Raw genomic sequence first — 18,119 nt, 5'->3', positions numbered from 1 at the left:
CAAGTCATTGAGCTGAGATGTTTTCCCAGCTGCCCCACAATGGTCTCTTGTGTCTGGTCAGGGGCCCGTAAGGATGGAAGGTGTTGCGGAAATGTGGGCAAAGGTGAGTGGAGAATTGAGGCTGTGGCAGGTGCCGGGAGCCCCCGCTCAGTGCCTGTCCTTGATCTGTGCCCACGGGGGTCCCAGCCCAGAGGGGCCTGTGAGGCGGGTGGGGTGGGAGGGAGAGTGGGGCGGGAAGGTGCCATCCTGCTGAGGGCCAGCGCTGGGCCCAGAGGTGTGATGTCATGTGGGGGATGTGATGTCACAGAGGAGGATGTGGTGGCACAGGAATGATGTGATGTAACTGATGCCTTAAGCCCCTACTATAGTTTTTATTTTTCTAATTTTTATAAGCTTTATCAATTTTATAAGTAGTAGAAGTAGATTTGAAAAGCAGCATCCCTCACTCCCTTTTCCTGTATTACAAGGAGTTTACACATTCCTTATCCCTCTTACCCCATTCTATGCTCCCCATATCAAATCTGCCCCTGAATTCAGTGGCAATGTTTAGTCTCTTGTCAAGGCAAGGCCTAGGCTGTTTAGAGAACAGCCATATCAGGGCCTGAACAACAAAACAGAGTCAAGAACTAGGTGACTATATACCCTCTGTGCTCTGAAGATGATGAGAATGATGAAGAGGTGGTCCCGAAATACACCCCAGACTCAATTCTCAGGGGGTGGACCTGGGGTGGACCAGAGCAAAGGCTACAGTGTGGCCACACTTGGGATTGGACAGACAATATTATAAAATGTACCATCTCGAGCACAGCGGCGCGTGTCTTGTAACATCCATTGCCTTGGCACAATTAAACCCTTTCCTTATCTCACCCCTAATTAACTGCTCCTGAGTAATTTCTTTAGCACCAACATTCCACGGCATCACACAGAAGAGGAGGTGATGTCACAGAGGAGGATGTCACAGGGCAGGATATGACGTCAGAGGAAGGATGTGATTCACAGAGGAGGATGTTATGTCATGAGAGAGGTGATGTCATATGATGGATGCGACGACCCAGACCAGCTGTGATGTCACAGAGGAGGATGTGATTTCACTGAGGAAGGATGTGATGTCACGTGGGAGGATGTGATGTCACAGAAAGGATGTGATGTCACAGAAAGGATGTGATGTCACAGATGAGAACTTTATGTTGTGTGATGCATGTGATGACACAGAGGAGGATGTGCTGTCACAGGGGAGATATGATGTCATATGATGGAAGGGACTTCATAGAGGAGCTGTGAAGTCACAGGGAGGATGTGCTGTCACAGAGGTAGGATGAGATGTCACAGGGGATTCCAGAGTAACTCGTGGAAATATCCACTGAGGGGTTTTCCTTTTGCTGTGACGAGTCAGTCCCCGAAAAAGGGCCCTGGAATTCCCCCACCTTGTGGATCTGTTTGGTGGAGGGTTCCTGGGTGGAATATGGGACAGACTAGATGGGACTGACAGGGTTTGGTTTTTCCCCGGGGCACCACCAGACAAACAAATCTCCAAGAGTCGGGTGAATTCCCCTTTCCCCCTGTTTCCTGGCACACACGGGAATCTGCTGAGGTTGGACAAGACCAAGGTGGTGCAGCCGGGTCAGGGCAACCCCCGGGATCGGTGCAGGCTGGGGGAGGAAGGGATGGAAGTCCCTGCTGGGAGAGGGCTCTGGGGGTGCTGGTGGGTGACAAATGGGACATGAGCCAGCCCAGAAACCCCCCGTGTGCAGGGCTCATCCCGGGGGCAGGGGAGGAGGGGAATGTGCCCCTCTGCTGCCCTCAGGTGAGACCCCACCTGCAGTGCTGCCTCCAGCTCGGGGGGCCCAGATCAGGAGGAATGGACCTGTTGGAGTGGATCCAGAGGAGGCCTCAAAGATGCTCGGAGGGCTGGAGCCCCTCTGCTCTGGGGACAGGCTGGGACAATTGGGATTGTTCAGCCTGGAGAAGAGAAGGCTCCAGAGAGGCCTTAGAGCCCCTTCCAGTGCCTCGAGGGGCTCCCAGAGAGCTGCAGAGGGATTTTGGACAAGGAGCTGTAGTGATGGGAGAAGGCGGAATGGCTTCCCACTGACAGAGGGCAGGCTTAGAGGGATATTGGGAAGAAAGTTTTCCCTGTGAGGGGGGAGGCCCTGGCACAGGATGCCCTGAGAAGCTGTGGCTGCCCCATCCCTGGAAGTGTCCAAGGCAAGGATGGACAGGGCTTGGAGTAACGTGGGCTAGTGGAAGGTGTCCCTGCCCATGGCAGGGGGTGGCACGGGATGAGTTTAAGGTCCCTTCCTACCCAAACCAATCCATGATTCCAGGATTCTGTGCTGAGACAAGTCCCTGTGGTGGGCAGTGACTGTAAACCAGTCCATTATCCCAGTCAAAACCAGGACAACAGGACAGAGACCTCCTGCTGAGTCTGGTCCCCCTACTCGTTTAGCTACTGTGGGACTCTGGGAAGCTGAGGGCACCAGGAAATTGGGAAGGGAGACATAAATGTGGGGAGAACAGGGCCCCCTTTTCTCCTCCCTTTCCCTCTGTGAGTCACCACAACACCTCCCTGCGGGTCACGGCCTGAGGAGAACGGCCAGGCCCCAAATCCATTTGGAACCAGAGGGTGGGAAAAATCCCACAGCAGGGACTGCAGGAACAAGAGGAATTTCCCCAGGTGCTCCCAGCCCTGCTCAGGGGGAAGGAAGGAGACAGTCCAGGGGGGATCAGCTGCACCTCAAGCACCCTGGTCACGTCTTTCATCCATCTCTCTCTCAAACACCAAACTGGGGACATTTCCCTCTTCCAATGAGCTGCTGCTCCCACAATTTGGATGGTCATGAGTGGGACCTTTGGTGGTGAGGGGCTGTAAATGCCTCATTCTTGAGCGGCTTCAGCTCCCCTGGGCCCCTCCTCAGTCAACGTTCCTCAATTATCCAACAAACGAGGCACGAAGCAGAAAGGGGCAAAAGGAAAGTCTTCCAGGTCACTGCTGGCTCCTGGGGAAAATGCAAGGCAAATAGTCAAGTCATTGAGCTGAGATGTTTTCCCAGCTGCCCCACAATGGTCTCTTGTGTCTGGTCAGGGGCCCGTAGGGATGGAAGGTGTTGCGGAAATGTGGGCAAAGGTGAGTGGAGAATTGAGGCTGTGGCAGGTGCCGGGAGCCCCCGCTCAGTGCCTGTCCTTGATCTGTGCCCACGGGGGTCCCAGCGCAGAGGGGCCTGTGAGGCGGGTGGGGAGGGAGGGAGAGTGGGGCGGGAAGGTGCCATCCTGCTGAGGGCCAGCACTGGGCCCAGGGCAGGGCCATCCCTGGGGACAGGGGCACTGGGGCAGCTGTGTGCCAGGGCCAGCCCAGTGTGGAGCCAGAGCCCTGCTGGGCTGCCAGTCCCTGGCCCCCCCTGCCTGGGCCAGCTGAGCAGAGCGGGGCCCGGCTGATGCGGGAGGACACGGTGTGCCCAGCTGGGACAGGGGCAGGGCCAGCAAAGGGCATCTGCCCCTCTGGGCTCTGCTCGGGGAGGCCGTGGCTGGGCCTGCACCACTTGGGGGCTGCAGTGCCCGCAAATGGGCTGGAGCCGGGCACTGCCACCACCCCAGCACTTCCCTGGGCCCAGCCCTTGTGTGCCAGGGCCAGCATTGCCCAGTGCTCCCCAGTGCCTGCCCAGACTGGAGATCCCAGTCACCAATGGGTTGTGCCCATTGCCCGTCAGCCCCTTTATCTCCCAGCTTCCTTTTTCCATGTGACATCACATCCTTCATATCCTTCCTGTGACATCACATCCTCCTCTGTGACATTACATCCTCCCCGTGACATCAAATCCTTTCTCTGACATCACATCCTTCACATCCTTCTTGTGACACCACATCCTCTCTCTGACATCCCACCCTCCTCTGGGACATCCCATCCTTCTTTGCCACATCACGTCCTCCTCTGTGACATCACAGCCTTCCTCTGACATCACATCCTCCTCTGTCATCTCATCCTCCTCTGTGTCATCTCATCCTCCTCTGTGACATCATATAGAGGATTGGTTAGAAATGCTAGGACATATGAACATGGCTAAGGCTATGGATGAGCTGCTAAAGTACAAGACGCAGTCTGACTAGGCCCATGAGAAAGTTTGAGATAGCAGGGCCGTGAGAAAGCAGCATCGTCCTTGGGTATTCTAAATTGAGCTCAAAAACAGGAGCTAGGCATTTGCAAAACAAAGACACTTAACGAGCCACCTGTGTAAACAATAGAAGGCAGTTGAGATGATATCACCACCTAACGGGGCACCAATAATGAGCCTAATTTCTGTAATATTCATGAACCTATTATAGAGTGTATATTAAGCTGTTGTCAATCTACAATAAACGAAGTTCCTGGATTCTCACATTGAGGTGTCTAGAGCTTTCCGTCGCGACATATTTTGGCGCCCATGTGCAGGGACTAGAGGGGGTCCCTAGGAGGTCAAGTCGGATCTTCTGGGTCGGAGTCAAGTCGGACTCCCGAGAGCCAAGTCGGACGTAGGAGTTTCGGTCGGTCTTGCCATGCAGCACAAGAAGGCGAAAGGGTCGAGCGAAAAAGAGCTCAACTTGCCGCCGCCGGACGCCTCCCTTCCGGGGATTTTGGACGGCGAAAGAGTTAAGTTCCGCGCTCCTAGCAACGAAATAGTTGGACCCAGCGCCCGGGACGACTATTGAAGAAGGGGGCCCGCCGACAAAGCCGCAAAGTCTCGTGGAAAGGGCTGCACAAAGCGTGGTAACACGTTTTTTAGGTAATGGAGCGACAGGTGGCACTATCATTGCTCCAATGCTTTTTAGAAAAGCGGGGAGTTAAAGGGTTAGATTTAAAAAAGGATTTACCGGAATTGCTTAAAGTGGGGTTTGCGAAAGGGTGTTTTGTGGACCCCAATACGGTCTTTGATGCAGGTGAATGGAAATGGTACGGGGATAAGTTGTGGGACGATTTATTGAATGATGATAAAGTAGCTAAAAAGTTAGGCAAGCAGTGGCAGGCTGTTTCTAATGCTTTACAGCAACATAAAGCTGAACAGCAGGCTGCTCGAGCCACTGCGCAGCGTTTGGGAGACATTGGCAATCCTTTCGCGGCTGAGTCTCCGTGCCCGTTGCCTCCCTCGACTAATGTTGTACCTATCCCACCTGAACCCCAAGAGCAGGCTCTTATTACTCCCACTGCCCCTTCCCTAGAGTTCCCTAGCCCGTCCCCTGAGTCCCAGCAGACCTCGTCCACCGGGGCTGCATCACTCCCCTCACCTGATACATCGAGTACTGTCGCGGCAGAGTGGCGAAAGCTCTGGCAAGGCATTGCCGCAGACGCTTTGCAAGCGGGAGATAATGAAGCGGCAGAAACTTTAACTAATGCCTTTCCGGTAGTTTATGCTCCGGCAGCAGGGCGTGGAATGGTAGCGACTATCACTGCCCTTGATTGGAAACTGTTGTCACAATTGCGTGCTACCGTTAATGAGAGTGGAATCCAGGGTGAGCCTACCCGGCAAATGTTAAATTATATTTGGGGTAGCAACTTGCTCTTACCAGCAGATATTAAAAGCATTATGAAGTTGGTTCTTTCACAGCACCAGCAAATGCTACATAATGCGCACTGGCAGGTGTTTTGCCAGGAGGCCGTAGCGGTTCAGAGACAGGCAGCTGACCCTTTGCACGGGGTTACGCTAGATGAATTAATGGGCTTCGGACCGTACCTCAGGATAGAGGCACAAGCGTTATTAGGGCCGGATAAGATCAGGGAGTCTATGCGCCTAGCCCGTCTCGCTCTAGATAAGATCAAAGCTCCAGGGGGAATTCCGTCATATATGGGGATCAAGCAGGGAAGAGAGGAGCCTTTTGGATCCTTTGTAGATCGGGTTGCTAATGCCATCCAGTCAGCGGGGGTTCCTGAATATATGTACGGCGCTTTGCTAAAGCAGTGTGCGCTGCAGAACTGTAATTCTACAGCTCGCAATGTCATTGTTACGCTCCCGGGTAATTGGTCAATTGAGGAGCTATTAGAGCGAATGGCGCAAATACACCAGGGGCCTAATGCTATGTTAGTGAACGCGGTTAAAGAGCTAGTTGAAAGCTTAAAGGAGCAGGCGAAGGCTACTAGCTCTCAGGTTTTAGCCGCGCTTGCGCCCTTACAAGCTCCGACCGGAGCCACGCAAGGAAGCAGACCAACAAAAAGACGCTGTTTTCGGTGTGGAGCATACGGACACATACGAAGAGAGTGCCAGTCCGGTCCAGTGTGGTGTTCTCGCTGTCAGCAAAATACGCATGTTCCTGCTGTGTGCTGGCGTGGGTCGGGAAACGGGAAAGCCAGCGCGAAGGGGCCCCACGCCAAGACACAAGTGATGGCTCCAACTACTCACAGCTTCCCGGCTCAGACCTCACACTGCATCCCGCAACCAGAGGGAGCCTCGGCCTGGACCTGGCAACCACAATAGACTGCACCCTAATAGACCAGCGTCCTCAGAAAATACCGACAGGAGTGCACGGGCCGGTGTTAATTGACAGCAAACCAGTGGGGGCTTTGTTAATAGGTCGGTCCTCGTCCACAATGGCTGGATTAACTGTTCTAGTGGAACTGATTGATGCCGGTTACACTGGAGAAATATCAATCATGGTAAATACACTATTTCCACCTTTGCATATACCGGCCAGATCTTGTATCGCACAACTGATACCGCTCCCTCAGATCGCTCCTGAACCATCGGATAAGCCCGAACAAGGAGATCAGGGCTTCAGATCTACTGGTGCATCGGCTCTGCTAACAGTAGATTTGGCCAGACGACCACGAAAAGCTATCCAGCTCCAATGGAACTCACAAACTGCACATTTAATTGCTCTTTTGGATTCGGGAGCTGACGTCAGCATTGTTGCAGCTCGCAAGTGGCCCACATCGTGGCCCTTGGTAAACTCCGGAGCAACAGTTGCAGGAGTGGGTGGTCTGACTCTGGCAAAAAGGTCCCCTCCGATAACTATCACGTTGGATGAAATGACTGTAAACTGTACAGTGTCTGTTCTCCCCCTACCCGATGGAGTACAAGCATTGATAGGGAGAGACATTCTCGCTCAGATGGGGATGGTTCTGACCAACGAAACAAGATCCCCTTTAGCATGACGGCCATTGCCTGGACTTTCCCAATCCCGCTCCAATGGAAGACAGAAACGCCAGTGTGGGTAGAGCAATGGCCCTTAAAAAGGGAAAGTCTTTTACAGGCACATGCGTTGGTGTCAGAGCAGTTGCAACAGGGACATTTGCGTTTATCAACTAGCCCATGGAATACTCCTATTTTTGTGATCAGGAAGAAGTCTGGGAAATACAGGCTGTTACATGATTTACGTGCAGTAAATGCCCAGATGCATACGATGGGGGCATTACAACCAGGACTGCCAAATCCAGCCATGATCCCACAAAATTGGTTCCTGTTAATACTCGATCTTAAAGACTGCTTCTTCACTATTGCATTACATGAGCAGGATCGTCAGCGTTTTGCATTCACTGTTCCTGCTATAAACAAAGAAGGACCAGCGCAACGTTGTGAGTGGACTGTGTTGCCTCAGGGAATGAAGAATTCTCCCACTCTTTGTCAGCTCTACGTGGATGCTGCATTACAGCCAATCAGAAGATCATGGCCCTCGACAGTAATTTACCACTACGTAGACGACTTATTGTTCGCCCAGCCGACTAAGTTTACAAAAGATCAAAACCAGCAACAGGTTAATCAGTTGCAGCAGCAAGGCTTAGTCATAGCCACTGCGAAAATTCAAGAATCCAGTCCCTGGCATTATTTAGGCTGGCAAATCACAGACTCTGTCATTCAACCTCAGAAGTTGTCTATCAATATTGAGATTGCCACCTTGCATGATGCTCAAAGACTCTTAGGAGACTTACAGTGGCTGCGTCCAGTAGTGGGAATGCCTAATGAGTGGCTAGAACCCCTCAGACCGCTATTAAAGGGTACAGACCCTTCAACAGCAGTAACTGTCACCCCGGAACAGCGAAACCTCTTACATCAGATTGCGGCCAGTATTGCTGATCATGTCACACACCGACGGATAGAGGGTGTACCTGTCAATCTTACTATCTTGGCAGGAGAAAAGCATTTTATGGGAGCCCTCACGCAGCAAAAAATAAAAACAGGGGACAATCAAAAGCGGCTTACAACATCAACTAAAGGGCAACAAATTGTGTTAGAATGGCTGACAACGTCTTTGCATCCACGCAGAACAGTCCAGGAAAGGATTCGGACTTTATCAGAGCTCATTAAAAAAGGCAGAAACCGGATTGTGCAAGCGACCGGGTCAGAACCACATGAGATACAAGTGCCAATAAGACAGGAGGACTTGGATTGGTATTTAGTCCATTCTCCTGAGCTGCAAGGAGCACTACTAGTGTCAGATGCCATCATTAACATCCGTCCTTTGCAGTCACCGACGCTAGCCTGGATGGCTAACCAGGCGTGGCTGCAAGTTCCAAAGCGATCTGCGACACCACTTCAGAATGCAATCACCGTATTCACTGACGCTGGAAAAAGATCGCAGCGTGCCGTAGCCACCTGGAGGCACGAAGGGCGATGGCATCAACACTTCTTGAACGCTCACTTAAAGGACTCTTTACAAACATTAGAGCTTGCAGCTGTTGTGTGGGCATTATCTCACTGGTTAGATCAAACACTTAATGTGGTTACAGACTCGATGTATGTTGCAGGAGTAGCTAATTGAATCGAAGATGCCAGCATTAGAGAAGTTAAGAATGCCAGACTCATGCAACTATTACAGCAGCTTCACAAAGCAATTGCTTACCGGTCAGCCAGATATGCTGTGTTGCATATCAGGAGTCATCAATGGAATATAGGGCTGGGAGAAGGAAATGCTAGAGCAGATTGTCTAGTGTCAACAGTGACAAAAGCTCCTATATCTCCTTTCCTGAGAGCATGTGAGGCTCATGCTGTATATCATCAAAATGCAAGAGGTCTCAGTCACTCATATGGACTGTCAGTTGAAGATGCCAGAGCAATAGTGAAAGCATGCCCTATTTGCAGTCAGCAAAATAAAGGAGTAGGCCTCGGAGTGGGAGTTAATCCCAAAGGACTAAAAACTAATGAGTTGTGGCAAATGGATGTCACACATGTTCCTGCTTTTGGTCGACTGAAATACATGCATGTGTCAATTGACACCTACAGTCACTTCGTATGGGCTACGCTGCAGCCAGGGGAAAAGGTCCAAGATGTGAAGCGTCATCTGACAGATTGCTTTGCTGTCATGGGAGTCCCTAAAACGTTAAAAACAGATAACGGACCTGCCTATGTTAGCAGGATTCTGGGACAATTCTTGCAGCAGTGGGACATAAAGCATGTTACGGGCATAGCTCATTCACCTACTGGACAAGCTATAGTAGAGCGAATGAATGGAACAATTAAAAGCTACCTTGAGAAATACAAAGACATCAGGGATGCCCGAGAGAGAGTTAGCAAAACTCTTTTTGTCCTTAACCATTTGTGTATTTTCGGAGATGATTCAGTACCTCCTATCGTCAAACATAATCAGAAAGAGCAGGTGTCAAAAGGGCCACCCATGAAGGTTCATTATCGGAATCCTAAAACTGGGATGTGGGAAGGTCCAGCAGAAGTCATCTTTATAGGCAGAGGCTACTTCTGTGTGTCTACTTCTACAGGTACCCTGTGGGTTCCCAGTCGTTGGGTCAAACCAGCGATTGAGAGCCCTGGAGAACGAGGAGGAGAGACACCTGCGGTGCCTGCAGCCTCACCTGACCTTACACCACCACTTCCAGCCTCTTCAACACCTGATTCCCCTGCACCTGCTGAAGAGGGAGACACTGGAACAACATCTGAATTAACTGAGTAACTGTACACAAAGGAACTGCAAGACTTACGTGCCCGAACTTGATTTACTGTTTTTGTGCATTAGTATAGCAAAGATGTTAGGATTTCTGTCTATTTCATTGTACGGCTATGTAAAAGGTTTTCTTCTTTTCACGGGTATGATTGCCAATGTTGAGGCTCTTCACACCATTGACCCTCGGAAAAATATATGGGTCACCTGGGCAAATCAAACAGGACAATCATCCTTTTGCTTGTCCTTGGCATCTGCCTCAGATCCTTTTCGTACTTGCTTATTTGGTATGCCTTTTAACTCGGTATATAAGTTAAACTCACTATTTGCTGGTTGGGTTTCATCATCGTGTGGGAATGAAATAATTATCTCTAATACATCTGCGTGCCTTATAAAAGCTCTCAATACCTCTTTACCCCAGAGTCCCCAAGAGTTAGACTTAATGGGATCATTGTCTGTACGTAATACAAGTGATAATGGGACTCAAACTTGCTTTATGCTGGGAACATTTCATTCTGGGTTAAGTGCACATCAAAACCATGATTTGTCTAGATGGACTAATGTCACTTCACGTACCCCAGGGTTTAATTATAAAAATGTAGGAGACTATTGTGGCACTAACAATACTAACAACCAGGGCCTTGGGGCATATGGAGCTGAAGTCAAACCTTCCTCACCAGGTATTTGGGTTAACAACACTGCACGTGCCTTACCACTAGGTGTATTTCTTATTTGTGGTGACAGAGCTTGGCCTGGCATTCCTGTACGTGCCTTCGGAGGGCCCTGCTATATAGGGTCACTTACGCTGTTATCCCCATCCTTTTTACAGCTTTTTAATCTAACTTCATCACGCAGACAAAAGAGGAGCCTAAACCAACTTTCCTCAGATTGTGATGACAAAGTAGAGCTATGGGGTAAAACAGCTACTGTCTTTGGATCTATTGTCCCAGGTGTAGGCACGGCACAGGCATTAACATCCATTCGCAAACTTGCATGCTGGGCTGTAAAACAATCAAATGTCACCACCCGAGTAATAGCAGAACTTGCACAAGACATTGGTAGTTTACGTCATGCCGTCCTACAAAATCGAGCTGCTATTGATTTTCTGTTGTTAGCACAAGGCCATGGTTGTAAGGACTTTGATGGTATGTGCTGTTTTAATCTTTCAGATCACAGTAACTCCATACATAAACAACTACAATGGTTAACAGATCATACAAAGAAAGTGACAGTAGCAACTAGTCCTATAGACTCATGGCTTTAATCTATCTTTGGTTCTATATCTGAATGGGCTCTAAGTTATATTAAAGAAGGCCTACGGTGGATATTGACAGTTATTGTAATCGTAGTAGTAACTCGTGTTGCCTTTTCTTGTATTACTAGACATGTAAATACTACGACAAAGAAAGCATTCTTGGCCCAAAATAAAAACGGGGGAATTATAGAGGATTGGTTAGAAATGCGAGGACATATGAACATCGCTAAGGCTATGGATGAGCTGCTAAAGTACAAGACGCAGTCTGACTAGGCCCATGAGAAAGTTTGAGATAGCAGGGCCGTGAGAAAGCAGCAGCGTCCTTGGGTATTCTAAATTGAGCTCAAAAACAGGAGCTAGGCATTTGCAAAACAAAGACACTTAACGAGCCACCTGTGTAAACAATAGAAGGCAGTTGAGATGGTATCACCACCTAACTGGGCACCAATAATGAGCCTAATTTCTGTAATATTCATGAACCTATTATAGAGTGTATATTAAGCTGTTGTCAATCTACAATAAACGAAGTTCCTGGATTCTCACATTGAGGTGTCTAGAGCTTTCCGTCGCGACAACATCACATCCTTCCTTTGACATCAGATCCTCGTTTCTGAACTCACATCCTTCCTGTCCATTTTATCCTCCGCTGTGACGTACTGTCCTCCCAGTGACATCACGTCCTTCTCTGTGATATCACGTCCTTCTATTTGACATCACATCCTACCTGTAACATCACATCCTCCATTATGACATCACATTCTTCATGTCTCCCTGAGACATCACATCCTCCTCTGTGACATCACATCTTTCACATCCTCCTCTATGACCTCACATCCTCCTTTGTGACATCACATCCTTCACAACCTTCCTGTGACATCATATCCTCCTCTGTGACATCACATCCTTCCTGTGACATCACATCCTCCATTGTGACAACAAATCCTTCATATCCTTCCGGTGACAAAAAATCCTCCTCTGTGACATCACATCATCCTCTGTGACATCACATCCGTCCCGTGACATCAAAACCCTCCGGCGACATCACATCCTCCTCTGTGACATCACATGCTCCACATTCTTGCTATGACATCACATCCTGCTCTGTGTTGTCGTGTCCTCCCCTTGACATCACATCCTCCTCTCTGACATCACATCATTCTCATCCTTCCTATGATATCACATCATCCCTGTGACATCATATCCTCCTCTGTGACATTACAACCTCCCCATAACAGCACAGTTCCTTTTGTGACATCAAGGGTCCTCTGTGACGTAACATCTATTATATGAAATCCTACCCGTGACATCACTTTCTTCTCTGTCACATCACATCCTTCACATCCCCTTCTGTGGCATCACATCCTCCCCTGTGACATCACATCCTTCATATCCTCCCAGATACATCACATTCTTCACATTCTTGCTGGGACATCACATCCTCCTCTGTGACGTCACATCCTCCTCTGTGACATCACATCCTCCTCTAAGATATCGCATCCTTCAAGTGACATCACATTCATCCTGTGATATCACATCCATCCTCTATGACACCACATTCTCCTCTGTGACATCACATCCTTCATATCCTCCATGTGACATCACATTCTCTGCTCTGACATCACATCCTCCCTGTGACATCTCATCCTCCTCTGTGACATCCTGATGTCCTCGGCTTCCCAGAGTCCCTCAGTAGCTATACGAGGTTGGAGGGAACGAGACTCAGCAGGACGTCTCTCTCCTGTTGTCCTGGTTTTGACTGGGATAATGGACTGGTTTACAGTCACTGCCCACAACAGGGACAGGCCTTGTCTCAGCACACAATCCTGGAATCATGCACTGGTTTGGGCCCAAAAGAGCCAGAGCCCTGCTGGGCTGCCAGTCCCTGGCCCCCCCTGCCTGGGCCAGCTCAGCAGAGCGGGGCCCGACTGATGCGGGAGGACACGGTGTGCCCAGCTGGGACAGGGGCAGGGCCAGCAAAGGGCATCTGCCCCTCTGGGCTCTGCTCGGGGAGGCCGTGGCTGGGCCTGCACCACTTGGGGGCTGCAGTGCCCGCAAATGGGCTGGAGCCGGGCACTGCCACCACCCCAGCACTTCCCTGGGCCCAGCCCTTGTGTGCCAGGGCCAGCATTGCCCAGTGCTCCCCAGTGCCTGCCCAGACTGGAGATCCCAGTCACCTGCCTGTGCCCATTGCCCGTCAGCCCCTTTATCTCCCAGCTCCCTGTTTCCCTGATCCCGGGGTCCTGGTGCCCCAAGAAGGGGGTCAGTGCCAGCCCCCCTTGCCCGCAGAGACTGGGGAGCATCCTCCTCTGTGACCTCAGATCCTCCTCTGTGACCTCAGATCCTCCTCTGTGACATCAGATCCTCTGTGACATCACGTCCTACATGAGACATTACATTGTCCCAGTGACATCACATCTTCTGCTGTGACATCACATCCTCCTCTGTGAATCACATCCTTCACATCCTTTGACATCACATCCTCATCTGTGACATCACATCTTTCCTGTGACATCACAGCTCCCCTGTGACATCACACCCTCCCTGTGGCATCACATCCTACCTGTGACATCACATCCTCCTCTATTACATCACATCCTTCACATACTTCCTTTGACGTCACATCCTCCTCTGTGACATCACATCGTCATCTGTGACATCACATCCTTTTCTGTCACATCACACTCTTCACATCCTTCCTGTTACATCACATCCTCCCCTGTGACATCACATCTCTCCTTTGAAATCACAGCTCCCCTCTGACTTCACGTCCTCCCTGTTACATCACATTCTCCTCTATGACATCCCATCCTTCACATTCTTTCTGTGGCATCACATCCTCCTCTATGACTGTTGTGGTTTGAGACCCCTAAAATCCAATTCCCGGGTCCAATCCCCCCTCCCACATCTCACCCCAGTGTGAGATGGATTTCCCAGACACTACGCAAGACTCAATATGGGATGAAGGGAATTATATTACTACACAAATAAATATTATAATACATCATATTCATAATCCTAACTGTCTCTCCTATGATAAATCAGTATATACATTGGATCAAATCTCTTCTCTCTCCAATAAACGTTCAGAAGGGTAGAAGGTAAAGATCTTTTCCACCCATGAGCAGCAGTGTCTCTCTTCTTCCACGCAGCAGCTGTAGCTGGATTGTTGTAGCTGGATCTCTTTCCAATAGACCCCAGGGGGGTCTCCTCTCACCCCTCTCGGCTCTTCGACTCCAATCAAAGGTCTCTCTCTCTCTTCCTTGGACTGCGACAGCAGGGACAGGCTCGCCTCACCGTGTTATATCATGAAGTGCAGGGGGCTTTGTGACGGTCCCTTTCCTCAGAGGATTCAAGCTCCCCTGAGTCAGAACGTTAGGGCAGCTTTCAGTTGAAAGTCTTTGCCTCGAGCGGTCCATCAGAGCTCCTGTGCTCTGTCTCAGGCTGCCAGCTGGGCAGCAGCGGGGGCGAGGCCCTCCTCCGCATTCCTTCTGCCCGTCCCACTCCAGCTCCGGGACGTCTCCGAGCTCTCAACTCCTCTCTCTCCAGTGCTGCTGCATTCCAAGACTCCCCTCAAGTGGGAGTCCACCTCCTCCTCCTCTCTGGGAGGTCTCAGAGGGGTTTTGGGGAATTTTGGATTCAGTTCTTACCCCAAACTCTGCCTCTGTCGAGCTTAGTCTTGCTCTGTTGCCGGCTCTGTCTCTCCTTCAGACACCTCTCTGTCTCTCTGCTCAGCTGCATACTTGTTTCTGATCTCCTGGGCTTTCTGCCATAGCCTCTGCTCAGTGCTGTCTCTGCCGCCGCCTTTCCGTCTTCTGCTGCCCACTCCCAGTGGAGAAGACTCCCAGCTTCTCAGTCACATACCTCGGTCAGTTTAACACTGTTTCTCTGACCCCAGCTGGGGGATGGGGGGCTGTGGCCCCCCATCGGAGCTCCTGCCCCCTCTCCTGAGAGGAGAGGCCACCTGAGAACATGGCCACTTCTTCTCCAACAACTCCATCATCCTCCTTTTCTGGTCTGATGTGATATGTTTAATTTTGCAGGAGTGCTGATTGGGTCAACACCAAGAGAGACACCCCCCCCTCGGGGGTTACCATTTTTTTAACTCCAGGGGAAAACCTTTTTTCTCCCACCACAGTGACATCACATCCTTCACATTCTTGCTGTGACATCACATCCTCCTCTGTGACATCACATCCTCCCTGTGTCATCACATCCTCGTCTGTGACATCACATCCTCCCTGTGTCATCACATCCTCCTCTGTGACATCACATCGTTCCTGTGACACCGCATCCTCCTCTGTGACATCACATCCTTCAAATACTTCTTGTGACATCACATCCTCCCCTGTGACGTCACATCCTTCTCTGTGACGTCGCATCCTTTCTGTGACATCACATCTCTGTTATGACATGACAGCTCCCCTGTGACATCACAGCTTTCCTGTGACATCGCATCCTCCTCTGTGACATCACATCTCCTCTGTGACATCACAGCTCCCCTGTGACATCACAACCTTCCTGTGAAATGACGTCCTTCCTGTGACATCACACCTCCTCTCTGATGTCACATCCATCATATTACATCACAGCTCCTCTGTGACATCAGAGCTCCCCTGTGACACCACATCCTCTCCCATGACATCACAGCTCCCCTGTGACATCAAATCTTCCTCTTTGATGTCACATCCTCCCTGTGACATCACATCCTCCTCTGTGACATCACATTCATCAGATGACATCGCATCCTTCCTGTGATATTATATCATCCCTCTTATGTCACGTCCTTGTTATGACATCACATCTTTCCTATGACATCACATTCTCCCCTGTGACGTCAAAGCTCCCCTGTGACGTCACATCCATCACTGTGGGGACTGGGGGGACTGGGAGGGATGATGAGGGACTGGGGAACCTGGGAGGGGATTGGGAGCAACTGGGAGGAACTGTGAGGGACTGGGGGGAGATTGGGAAGGACTGGGGCGGTGTCATGGTTTGAGAACCCCAAAAATCTAATTCCCTGGTCTAAGCCCCTTCTCACATGTCAACCCAATGTGAGATGGTTTTTTCCAGACATCACACGAGACTCAAGAATGGGGGAAAGGGAATATATTGCAATGACTGTACCAATAAATACTACAATACATTATATACAGTCTTAATTATCTCTACCATGACATAAGTATTTACAATGGATCAAATCTCTTCTCCCCTCCAAATAAAAGTCCAGAAGGGAAGAAGGAAAGATCCTTTCCACATTTAGGGCAGCAGCCTCTCTTCTGTCTTGCATGCAGCAGTTGTAACAGGATTGTTGTAGCTGGATCTCCTTTCAATACACACAAGGGGGTCTCCTTTCAGCCCTCTCGCCCTTCGGCTCCAAGCGAAGGTCTCACCCGTGGACTGCCAGCAGGGACAAGACTCGCTTCACCAGGGGCCTATCATGAAGTGCAGGGACATCTTCGTGAATATCCCTTCCTCAGGGGATTTACCTCTGAGTCAGAACAGCTTTCAGTTGAAAGTCTTTGTCTCAAGAGTTCTACCAGACCTCCTGTGCTCTGTCTCAAGCAGCGGGGGGGGGTGGCAAGGTCACCCTCTCCGCATTCTTCCTCCGTCCCGGTCCAGCTTTCCAGGATGCTTTGAGCTTTTCAGCTCCTCTGCAGTGCATGTTGCACTTCACCCCTCCCTTCTAGGAGGTGAGGGGTCTCCAAGGAGTTTGGGGTCTTTTGGTTCAGTTCTTACCCCAAGAACTCTGTCTGTAGAGCTTAGGTTTGCTCTCTCTGCTGCTGTCTCTCCCTTGGCTCTCTCAGACAACTCTGTGTCTCTTTGGCTGCATGCTGTTTTGTTGCTTCTTCAGTTCTTATCTGTTGGCTCTTAGCCACAATCTCTGGACACTGCTTCTGCTGCTGCTCTGTCTCTGCTCACTCACGGTGGAGAAAACTTCTTTAGCTTTCAGCACCAGGTACTTAGCCCAGCCTGACGCTGTTCCAAGTCCCTGCAGCCCCCCCAGCCGGGGACTGAGCCCCTTCCTTGTGGCCTCAGAACATGGCTACTTCTTCCACAACAACTACAACTAACTTCTTTTCCGGTCTGCTTGTGATATGTTTATATTGTGCAGAAGCGCTCATTGGGTAAAACTTCAATGGTCACCCCCCCTGGGGTTTTACCATTTTAGAACTTCAGGGGGAAAACTGTTTCCCCCCACCACAGGTGGACTGGAAAGGGAATGAGTGGGACAAACTGGGAGGACCTGTGTTTGACTGGGAGGGGATGGAGAGCAATTGGGGGGCACTGGGAAGGACTGGGGGGGGGACTGAGTGGGACTGGGAGGCACTGGGAGGGCAGTGAGAGGACCCCTCCCATACTGTGACCCCCCTGTGAGCTTTCCTGGGGTGCCATGGGAAGAACCTCCTGCTGCCCCTCCCCCCTGTGACCCCCCTCATGGCCCCCCTGTGCCCCCCAGGGCCCCCCCTGTTCCTGGGGTGCCACGGGAAGAACATCCTGCTGTCCAACGGGAACAGAACGGCCTCCAGACTCTCCAGCTACAACCAGGGGCTGGTGGTCGTGGGGCAGCCCCTCCCTCTGGCCGCCTCTTCCCCGTACCTGGTGATGTCACAGGGGAATGTGGTGATGTCATAGGGCAGTATGGTGATGTCATAGGGGAATGTGGTGATGTCATAGGGGAACATGGCGATGTCATAGGGAGCATAGTGATGTCATAGAGGAACGTGGTGATGTCATGGAGGAGCATAGGGATGTCATAGAAGAACTTGGGGATGTCATGGGGGCTTGGTGATGTCACAGGGGAATGTGGTGATGTCATGGGGGAGCATGGGGATGCCATAGAAGAACATGGTGATGCCATGGGGGCGCGGTGATGTCACAAGGAGCATGGTAATGTAAGAGAGGAACGTGGTGATGTCACAGGGGCCCTAGTGATGTCATAGGGAAGGTGGTGATGTCATATGGTAATGTGGTGATGTCATAGCAGAGCATGGTGATGTCATAGGGGAAATGGTGATGT

General features: G+C 50.6%; 1 long non-coding RNA gene across 1 annotated transcript; it reads left to right on the top strand.

Moving 5' to 3' along the window:
* Window positions 1–4,535: 4,535 nt before the first annotated feature.
* Window positions 4,536–11,643, top strand: LOC135405899 (uncharacterized). Its single transcript, XR_010426084.1, has 2 exons — window positions 4,536–4,735; window positions 9,668–11,643. It is a non-coding gene; the product is annotated as an uncharacterized LOC135405899 (long non-coding RNA).
* Window positions 11,644–18,119: the final 6,476 nt, after the last annotated feature.

Source organism: Pseudopipra pipra, chromosome W (assembly GCF_036250125.1).
Source record: "Pseudopipra pipra isolate bDixPip1 chromosome W, bDixPip1.hap1, whole genome shotgun sequence".
NCBI lineage: Eukaryota > Metazoa > Chordata > Aves > Passeriformes > Pipridae > Pseudopipra > Pseudopipra pipra.
This window is presented reverse-complemented; position numbering and strand designations above follow the sequence as displayed.